The 10,583-nt window shown below is 46.0% G+C and overlaps 1 non-coding gene across 1 annotated transcript; it reads right to left on the bottom strand.

The window, feature by feature from the left end:
* Nucleotides 1–9,980: 9,980 nt before the first annotated feature.
* LOC138496262 (U4 spliceosomal RNA) lies at nt 9,981–10,120 on the bottom strand. The gene has a single exon (XR_011277790.1). It is a non-coding gene; the product is annotated as a U4 spliceosomal RNA (small nuclear RNA).
* Between the last annotated feature and the right edge of the window lie 463 nt (nt 10,121–10,583).

Below are 10,583 nucleotides of genomic sequence, written 5' to 3'. Positions count from 1 at the left end.
ACACATTCCGAGAGATTCCTAGGGTGCAGGAATTCTCGGAATGTGTATGCATGAATGGAACACAGCATAATAAACAGTCTGTAACACATATAAACAAAATGATATGACATTTAAACCTAACCATTCCATTTTCTGTTCCATACAATAAATGTAGAATGTGTTTTGATTTTACAAAAAGCTAACCTGCAGCTTGTATATGTGTTGCAGAAAAATAAAAAGAATCGAAACAAAGTTTTCATTGTGTGCTTTAAATCAAGTAAAAACATGCTGATTCTTGCTCACAAGTGTTAAACTCCAGCAGTTCACAAATTAATCAATCTACCATAAACACACCTTTGTCAATTACGGTCTGTGAAGTCAGTGTGAAGGTACATTCAACACGGTTGTCTGAGTGCATAACGTCTCTTGTATCTTCGATGCAGTATTGGGATGATACCTGATGTCACACGCAATGCTCTCTTGCTGTTCTTCCAATATGACGGAGGTGAGGGGGCGGGCCCTAGAGATGATGTGTACATCTGCCTCTCTACGTCCGTTTTGTTTATGAGGGCATGTAACTGTTCCAGTAGACACTAAGTGCAATAAGACATTGTTCATCTCAGATCTTGCAAAAGGAACAGCTGCATTAATGGACATGTATCGGGTATGCGGTCAACAAGCATACCTGCATCTTCCACCTTTCTGGTGAGGCACCTGTGCATTGACAACACTGAACTCAGGTATCCTGGTGGTGCCAGAAGTGCACTTAACAATAACATCCGAACGTGAGGGGTTAAAAGCTGTTACATCATCCATCCAACCCCCCCAAGTGAAAAAAACAAGCAGTCGTTGAAGTTGAGAAGGAAGAGGTCGAACTATATGTCGGAAGAATCATCCAAGTTGCTTAAAGCCATCCCAGATAAATATCGATTGTGCACCAAAACAGAAGGACTTTTCGCGTCCCTGATCACCCCAGGAATTCAGGCTGCTGTGAATGCCAAGTGGTTGCAGATTGTTCGTTGGGAGGCGATTCAGTTGGCGAATGATACTGAACAAGGTCTCAATGCAATCAATAGTGAGCTGAGAGCGATCCGGTTGATGACACTCCAAAACACGTATGTTTTGGATCACCTAATAGCAATAGAAGGGGGTATGTGTGCAAGAAGATTGTCATGTTGGTCTTACATACCCCAAAATGACACTGAGAACGGGTCCCGGACGCATACCATAGGGGCCTTGCATAAATTGAAGACTGAAATGGAAAATGAAGCAGGTGTGCAATCTGAAGATTGGTTCGACACTTTGTTCTCGTGGGCGCCATTTTGACTTGGGACACTGGTGAAGATTCTTGCTTCGATCATGGTGTTCCTGTTGGTGGTGTTTTGCATGTGCCAGATGATGCTCCAATATTGTGTCAAGACTAACCCAGGCAGTGCAAAAATGATGGTTACTATTGGGGAAAGGATAGCTCTCCTGGGCACAATAGAAGGGCAAGCCCAAATTGAGGATTTGAATAAGCCACACATGGTTAAAATTGAACGCCCCCTCCACGCCACAGGGACACTAACATCAGCCCCACCAGATCCTGAGAACTAAAGCACTGGGTAGATTTGGCGGGTGATGGGGATTGTATATATCTTACGTGTACCCCAGAGAAGTATGCACGAGATGGGGGCAGTTTGCATCACGTGTGTTGGGCATGGGTCTCTAAGGATGAAGCGGACCAACAGAGAGAAAGAGGTAAGTTAGTTAATGAAGGATTAACTAAATGGGGGGAATGTTGGGATGCACGTTCAGATCACCTCCCATCCTAAATGATTTAGAGTGCAAAAAATATATTAACATATTGACATGAACACGGGACAGTGCAGGGCAGTGTTATGAGTGGGGATAATTGGCGGAAGTGGGAAATCATACAGGGGAAAGTTATTCAGTAGTGTTGCGATTGAATTATGTAGGGTGTAGTATACAAATATATATGACGGTCAGGACCTGAACTAACACTGCGTTTATGAGTAGGCCTGAATCCTCACAGGCCATGTTTTCACAGAAACACAGAACAACAAGGCCTTATCCCTCGCCTCACCATTGCCTCTTGATTCCCAGGTGCGACAAAGGAACACGCATATGCCCCCACATCAGCTAGGCCTTTGAACTAATTAGGTAGGAATGTGTGCAGCCGAAGAAGTGAAGGGCTATGGCCTAGCACCAAGGTCTTATTCTTGGGAGCGAAGGCAGAGGTCTTGGGATGTCAAAACATGAACCAAGATTTAAGACACTAGTGCCCCGCAGAACGATGGTCACTCTATTTGAACTACCAGATGTGCAGAGAATGAGCTCTAAATCCTTTGTGAACTTGATTGATTAGTGGGACACTAGGTTCACCCTTGGGGAGGGGAACTGATAAAGGGGAAAGTGGAGATTGACATCATCTATGTTTTGTGCCAAGGAGAGCTAAGAATGATGCCCATACAGTGGGGAGGGCATGTTTGGGGCGCCAACGTGTCTGGAATGAGAAAAGGGCTGCTTTGTTCACAAGGGCCAGGCTGATCTCAAAGTTGCCCACTGAGTTCACGCTGATAACCAGGTGCATGTCAGTGGTCAGTGGTTAGGATCTAAGATAGGGTGATGCTAATTGATGTTAACTAATTGCTTTTAGTATTTCATAATGGACAAGGATGTTACTCACGTGTGGTGAAGAGGAGCGAGAAGACAGCGGAACCAATCGCAGAATGGGCTCTATGTAATCAATTAGCATGTTTATAGGCGGCAGCCAATGAGGGTGGGGGATAAACACTGTATATCGAGTGCACCATGAGTGACGATTTGTGCGTTTATAATCTGAATTTTGGACAAAAGGCGTCAGAGAGCTCTTTGGCAGTGGATTTGTAATACCATGTTGGCTTTTACTTTTGTATGCAAAACAAAACTCTTGTCTTTCTTGAAAAAGGGTGCACCTAGCCTTTTTCCCTAGCTGGTTATATTTTCTTGGTCTGATCACTGGGAGTTGCCCCACACTAACCTGTCCTGTAGATTCCCACCTCTTTTGTATGCTCTCCTAGGTGGCTTGGGAAATAATATCAATAATTGGGGGTCCAATGTAGACATTTCCAGTGTCTTGATCATACGTGAAATATGCGCTTTTAGCCTTCAGAATTTTGACACATACAATAACAAGATTTATAGTTATGCTGGGCACTTAGATATGACACTCCATATACAAAGAGGAACCCTTGGATGAAGGGACTTTATTCTGTTTCTGTTCTTTCTAATTATCGGATTCATTAACAGTCAGGACAGCGGTCTACTCCACACATACGAGGTGTCTTTAAACACACAGTGGGTGATACTTTCTGATGCACTTTGGGGCCTTTTGGGCTACTTCTCTCTCTTTTTTCAACACGAGGGGTGGACAATGAATCTGGCGTACGGGGAGAATCCCCATAAGTGTATACACTGCTGTAATTCAATTTGATCCGACTTTTCTATTTGGAATTACTAGAAACTTAGCGAGATGTTGTCTGTTTGTGTTTGCAGCTGTCACTGCTCCTGTGGAAGGGTTTTCCACCCCAAAACGCGTAGAGCTTTGCATAACACACACACAAGATCTTCAAGCTTACTGTGTGCACTATTTATGTTCAAATGACCTTCACGTGCACTTGTTTACAACTGTATAACACGTATTCGCTGTTGTTACAGCACAAAGGTGTCCAGGGGACAGAGTTGTCCTAGGATACAGCGTTTTTTTGTAAACAATTATGGAGAGTAAAGGCTGCTATTCCACCTACAACATCTAGATGTCCCCACAAACCATTAGGGAGATTTAAGAGTGCAGTTCCACCGACAACATACAGATGTCCTCACACGCCATTTGAGGTAGAAGCTGGACAAGAGCTGGACAAAAAGCGGCTTGTATTGCCTTGGTATAACATCGGATACAAATGTGGTGGTGGTATAAATTCTGTATTGTAATTATTACCCCTACCTTTTCCCTTGCTTATTTTTATTAGCTTGGGCTATAAACTGAAACTATTGTGAGTACAGATAGGGAGCACATGCACATACATTCTGTGGGTGTTGTTTGGTTGTTTACCCACCAGTTAACTGCCCATGGCCATTGCCAACCAGTTCCTACCCCTCCCTGCCCAAAACACCGCCTCACAGGAACTCTTTGAACTCGCTTTAAACAAGCCTTACCATCGAACGTTGTACTCAAAGTGCCTGCCAGTGTTTTTTCAAGCCTGCCAGTGTTTTTTTCATGCAGCCTTCTAGGTTAATGACATTATTGGAGTTGTGAACCTGCTGCAATTATAATGCCTAAACCAGGTCTGCCTTCAGCCACTCGATGTATCCATCACTGACGTCTTGTTAAAAACAAGCAATGGCAAAGCCAACCATTTTGGCTTGTGTATAAGTATTAGGCATTTGCCAGGCACTGCTATTAGATGCCCAGGTGCACGTACCATTTTGCACCTGTTACCATCAATAGTTCGTTAATACCACCATGGCAGTGCCTGGCCAAGTGCCTTTCCCATGCCTACACAAAAGCCCAAACTGTTGGCATTGCCAATGCTTGTTTTTTGTATCGAGTTTGTTGGTTATAACTTTATTGATTGTGTTTGTTTCTCGAGTTTGTGAAGAAGAAGTCAAGAGAAATCATAATAAGAGCCTGCGGTCTTGGGATAGAATAGCCTATTTTCTGTTTACCCTGATATCTGCTTTCTTACGAGAACATCTATGTGTAACCCCTCATATAGCCTGGGTCTGTCAAAGACCGGGATATTGCATCTGTGATAAAAATAAAAAAAAATGAAAAGGGAATGCTTCTATTCTGACATGTTCTTACAAGGAGGCTCTGATTAGTTCGCTCGCATAAAGATTCCTCCGTTGTGAGGAGAAAATAAAAACAGGCGAAATGGGCCCTCCGTTTCCAAGAGTGTCTGTGATGGAGGCTTTGTTTATATTAACAAATGTAAAGGGTGGGCGGGGGGGGCAACTGTGCCTCTTTCAAGGTTAACAAGCCTCGAAGAACAGATTGAAACTCAGAGGAGAGTGCACCTGCCAGGGTTGGTTATCGGGTAACGGGTGGCAGTTACTGATGACCTTGGTCGTGGACTGTAGCCCATTATACTTAAGAGTATATACTTAAGAGTAAATATCGCCTTATTATTCCTGCCAGAGATCAGCCAAGTAACCATTCTGTGCATTCAGGGGGGCTGCACAACGCAAGTAGTTGGTAATTACTGGGCGTGGTTTGAACCAGGGTTGGAGTATATGGAATTGAGGGGTCACTTGATGGCGCACCAGGACAGTTTCGAGCCACTTGGTGCCCAGGGCGGAACACTAGAATGCGCCCCCCGCCCCGACTGGCGCACGTTACTCCCAAAATACACCTCTGTGTCCTGCAACAAACCTTGTCAATATCAATAAATCATTGCTATATAAACAAAGCTGGTTTCATTACATTGTGATTCAAGTACTTTACAGAATAAAGCTGATGTAAAAACATAGCTGTTGCTGCCCAAGTACATGTTTTCTGTCATCATCTTTTAGTGAAGGCCTTGCCTGAATGCAGTTTCAAACTGTTTGTACTGGCACACTGCGGTGTGACCAGCCTGCCGGCGTCTGAGGGCCCACTGGCCACGTGTTGCAAGTGGTCTGTTCGTACCACCTCACTTGTATTTCTCAAGGGGCAATACTAGACTAATCATGTGAATTATTCTCTGATAGAAGGTTATCACTCCAAGATGTACAGTCTGGTACACTCTTATTGTACTCTTTCAAAATACCTCTATGAGAGTGGGAAAGGGGACAAATAGCACCAATGAGGATTCCTGTATGCTTTGCATTAAATCACAGAGCATTTCAGGAATATAACAGGGATCAGAGATCTCTATATTTGATTAACAAGTCAGTGATAAAAGGATTGTTATGTGTGAATCTCTAAATTCATAACAGATAGATGGCTTGGTGCTGACATCACGGCTCACAACACTCACCCTAACATTAAAATGTTTGTAACCATACATACTTATTCAAACAGCTTAAGTTTTTGGAGGGGAGTATAACTTTGCTGAAACATCAGCCATTCAAGTGGAGGGTACAAAAGCCTCTTATGCTTCTTGTTTCTGGAGAATTTTAGATGAAGAAGGACTGGGTCTCAGTGTGAGCATGCCCAGCCCCCAATACAGAAACCTCTTTAGGGAATTATAGCTATAGACAGGAAAGGACACCCTGCAAAAGACACCCCATAAACAATACATAGAAGGATTTTACCTCTCATAACCTTTAGCCTGACCAGTAATAAGCTGATGAAGCTTTTTAAACAAAACCGGCTTCCAATGCATGGTAAAGGGTCCACAGTTCCTCAGCCACTACCTCCTCAATATTACGCAGGCCTCAGGGGTTATTTCTGCAAAAAAAAGCAGCCCTATGCTTTATCTAACAGAGCTGGCATTAGCAGCTCTTATTAGTGCTGGCCTGCAGCTAGTGAAAATCATGGTGTGTCAGTGTAAAAAGGTTGTTTGGCCTAGTGGATGTACATTTTGAGGCAACCTCTTTGGTTCCTTTATGTGTTTAAGTGTGGGCACAGTATGGCATACTCGTCAAAGCCACGTACACAAAACGTTCCAGGCATATGTGCTGCTACATATGGGAGCGCCACATAGATGCCATTAACCAACAGGATGGTGACGTGTGCACCGCACAAACCATTGCTGCACACATCACTGCATTGATTTGCCATAGACTACCGTGGCACACAATGAACCCTGCTTTCCTAATCAAGGTGCCAAGTCACATTGAGGTGCCATCTGGTGTGCGTGCTAGGAAGTGGTTGGCTTGCTTAACATATTAAGACCTTTGATGCTGAGCGAATGCATTTAGTCCATGTCCCACAGCAGCTACTAGAATACTTAAGCAAGAGCATGACCATTAACACTCCCTGGCACGGGCCATATGTAACTAAAAAGAAATATACACAAAAAAAACCTTTGGTTGTCAAATAAAGAGACATGAAAAAAAAAAAATAGTTTAAAAGTGTCTCTGTGTGGCACGTTAATTCTCTTTACAGAATGCATAGGTTTGGTCAGCTAACATACGTGTTCTGGCCTTCTGAATAAAAATGCCCCATGTTCAGGTCTTAACACTTCAATGTTAAGCCCATACTGGGTTCACACAATAGCCATTACTTATAAATTGCCCCACTTGAAAGGCTGTCAACACAAAGAATGAGGGGCAAAGGGTGTGTCACTTCAGAGTATCTCACATGCTGTGTTTGGAACATGCATTCCTTTGTTTGCATATTCCGAACGCATCACATTCATCTACAAGTCAACAGAAAGCAGCCAGCCGGGTGCCCCCTTCCTGTGCCCTCCTCCTGAGCTATTTACCTCTATGCCTGGGCCGTCAGTACAAGGCGGCACATGTCCCGTAGGACAAGGGAAGCCAACCAAACCCCCCACAACACCGCTAGAAAGACAGGCAGGAGAGTCTCCACCCTGAAGCACCAAGACCAAACCAAGGAAGCCAGCTGCCGCAGGCCGATGACGAGATGGAAGGAGAGACCCCTGAGGCTTGGGGACCAGAAACACACAGTAATAAAAGCTGGACCCCAACTGGCCCGACGGCACCGGTACCACTGCCCGCAAGCAGAGAAGGCCCAGGACAGTGGAAAGCCTTTGGAAGGGGAGCCAGCAGGAGACCGGACTGCGGGGACGGGTGGGGGACAAACTCCAGTCGGCATCCCAGGTGAACCGGGGACTGAGCCCATGGGTTGGAGGCCAATCAGACCCAGACCCATGAAAAGCGAGACAAATGCCCCCCCCCCCACCCCCGTCGGCCAATACAGGGTGCCAGGACTTGCAAGGCTTGGGACGGGGACCCGGGATGATGGAAAGGACCACCAAAACATGGCCTGGCGCAGCATGTCAGATGGGAGCTGGAAACAGCCACGGCCACCCGCCAAGACCCCCGCCGACCACGAAAGCCAGCCAACACTGTAACAGTGGCAGAAGACCCATAAGGGCAGGCCCGTAAAGCCAGATGCGACCCCATGCCAGACTCCCTGAAGGCAGAAACCACATTGCGGACCCCCGAGACCCTGACCGCAGCCACCCCAGCAGACATGGATGAACGGCCCACAAGGCTGGCCAGAACGTCATCAACGCCCACCACAGGAGGCAGACGGACCACCGCACCCCAGAGGGGGTCAGCACTGCCACGAAACAGGGCATGGAGAACCATTCCAATCTGGCCCACAAACGAAGGATCCTGGCCCAAATGACAGAGATCAATGGAAGACCCAGCATGGATGAACGAGTGTAACAGTGAAAAGAGGGCCCCCGCCACCTGGACCACAACAGCAGGTATCTGAAAGCGCAGACACTAAGCCACCCACTGCTGGCCTCTGAACAGGAAGTAAGAGTGGCGGGAACCGGCGGCCCCCGCACTGCATGCTAGCAGGCTGCCCTCCGCAACTGGAGCAGCACGCCACCAACCATGGCCCAGGGGGTGGCGGGAGTCCACAGCCCAAGGCCACTGGTCACAGCCCCCTCACTGCATGTTAGCAGGCTGCCCTCCGCAACCAACTACAACCAGGAAGCAAAGGGGAACAGGGGTCCTGCAACTGCCTCCCCCTGACACTCAGCACACTCACCTGACACACCGGGTGGGGCACAGAACCCCCCCCGGCCCGTTGTAGACACTCACCGCAACCGGAAGCACAGCACCAGAAACCAACGTGCACACCCCGATTGCCTGAGGAAACTGTAATAAGCCACCGCCGGGCACTGCAGGAGGCCCGCGGGAACATCAGCACCGACCAAGCCCTGCAGAGGAGCTACCGGGCGTGGGACACCAGCCGTTGCCCCTTGAGAGCCCTGCACCAAGAGGATCCGACAGTTCCGGCAGGAACAAGAGTACTGCTGTGTACTGGGCCAGTGGGAGGTTATACCCCCTGGGAGGGGAGGGTCCAGAGGAGGCCAGCTAGAAATAGAGTTCCAGTGAGCATGAGCATACTCGAGGGTAAATACTGGGACGGGGATGAGGGGCGTGGAAGTAATGTTGATTTTATAAGCAGGGACATTCTGGTGGTTATCCATCCTAGGCTCCGCGGGTATAAATACTTACCGGTGTTCACACCACACTTCTTTATTATAGGGCATCTCAACTTACATATTTACAACCCCAAATTATTTGGAGGGCAGGGATGTCATTTGGGGGTCACAGTTATGACCCCTGAGGTCTCCCTTGCTATCCCCCAAAAAAAAGAATTCAACTTTTTTTTTTTTTAAAGTGTAAGTTCCTGGGCTGTGGCCAGCGCCATGTGACTCTATTTTTGGAGTGGCTGGCTTTCTTGTTCAGGGGGTTCCACAAGTGCAGCACTTTGAGCAGTGACCCTAAATAAGAAAGAATAGGAATAACAAATAATTTGTATTTCTGGAAATCTATACAATAATTGCTAGACTCATTAAAGGTTTATTTCAGGCATACCTCAGGGGGCGAGTCACTGATTGAGTCTGTTCTTGAACACCTCGGCTCAGCCTTTCATCCTTCTGAGGTCAATAAATGAGTTCCAACACAGGTTGGTGATATTGTATGTATATTTGTTCTATATAAAGCACTTACGCGTAAAGGGCTATATAATAACACATCATTATCATTTGGCCTTGGACGTCTGCTTGAATTCACACTAATTTGGTAATATGGGTCTATACACACTGATATTAATGATATATATGGGGGTCATTCTTGTATGAGTTGTATCCATATTTGTCATACTGTACTTAGGTACAATGCTATGTGATGCTCGTTCCTGTTTTGTTAAGGGGTGAAAGGTCAGGTTCCATCCTTTCCAGTAACGTCACTTAGGGTGTGCAAATAGTGATGTAATCAGAGGTCGTGTGATTTCCACTACTCCTGGCACTTTGGTGAATTGCCACTCGTGTTGCAGGCTTCAATGAAACAGAACTAATAAGCTTCCTTTAAACAACAAAGTTCAGTCTCCGTGGAGACTGTCAAAAATTACCAACACGACTATATTTCAAGTCATCTTGGCGGGGTATTGGGTAAAGTTTTCAATAAGCAATAATCGCGCCTCGGTTAAACCTCATTGGCTACGATACTGCCACTGCGCAAAGCTAAATAACGACCAGTAATTTGGGCAAGCCAGCAGAACCTCTACACTTGTCTCTTACTGTGTGTCAGAAATGTACACAAATGCAAAAGTAGCAGATTCTCGTAGCCAGATCTAACCCTAAAATAGCATTATTGTTACAACGTTTACCGTCAGGAATGCACGCGAAATATTCACCAAAAGCAGAGCATTGTGGGAAAATGTATGCTAATTAGTACGACCATATTTGAATTTTGCTCCGCTATCTGCGCCCAACCATCCACCACGTGTTCTTTCACGTGAGTTTCTTTCATGGTAACAGTAGGAGCACTACCTTCTCCCGAGTACTGGATCCACGGAGTTCAAGTACAAAATGAAAGCGCAATTCGTAGATTTACTTCTGGGAGCCTAAATTCAATTATTTTTACAGATAAAGTCAACCAGATTTGTAATCCTTTCCCCGTTTAAATTAACGCACATCTACTCAAAT

This window comes from Ambystoma mexicanum, chromosome 10, assembly GCF_040938575.1.
Source record: "Ambystoma mexicanum isolate Mex_15411 chromosome 10, UKY_AmexF1_1, whole genome shotgun sequence".
Classification (NCBI taxonomy): Eukaryota; Metazoa; Chordata; class Amphibia; order Caudata; family Ambystomatidae; genus Ambystoma; species Ambystoma mexicanum.
The sequence above is the reverse complement of the archived record's forward strand: the minus strand, read 5'-3'. Positions and strand labels throughout refer to the sequence as shown.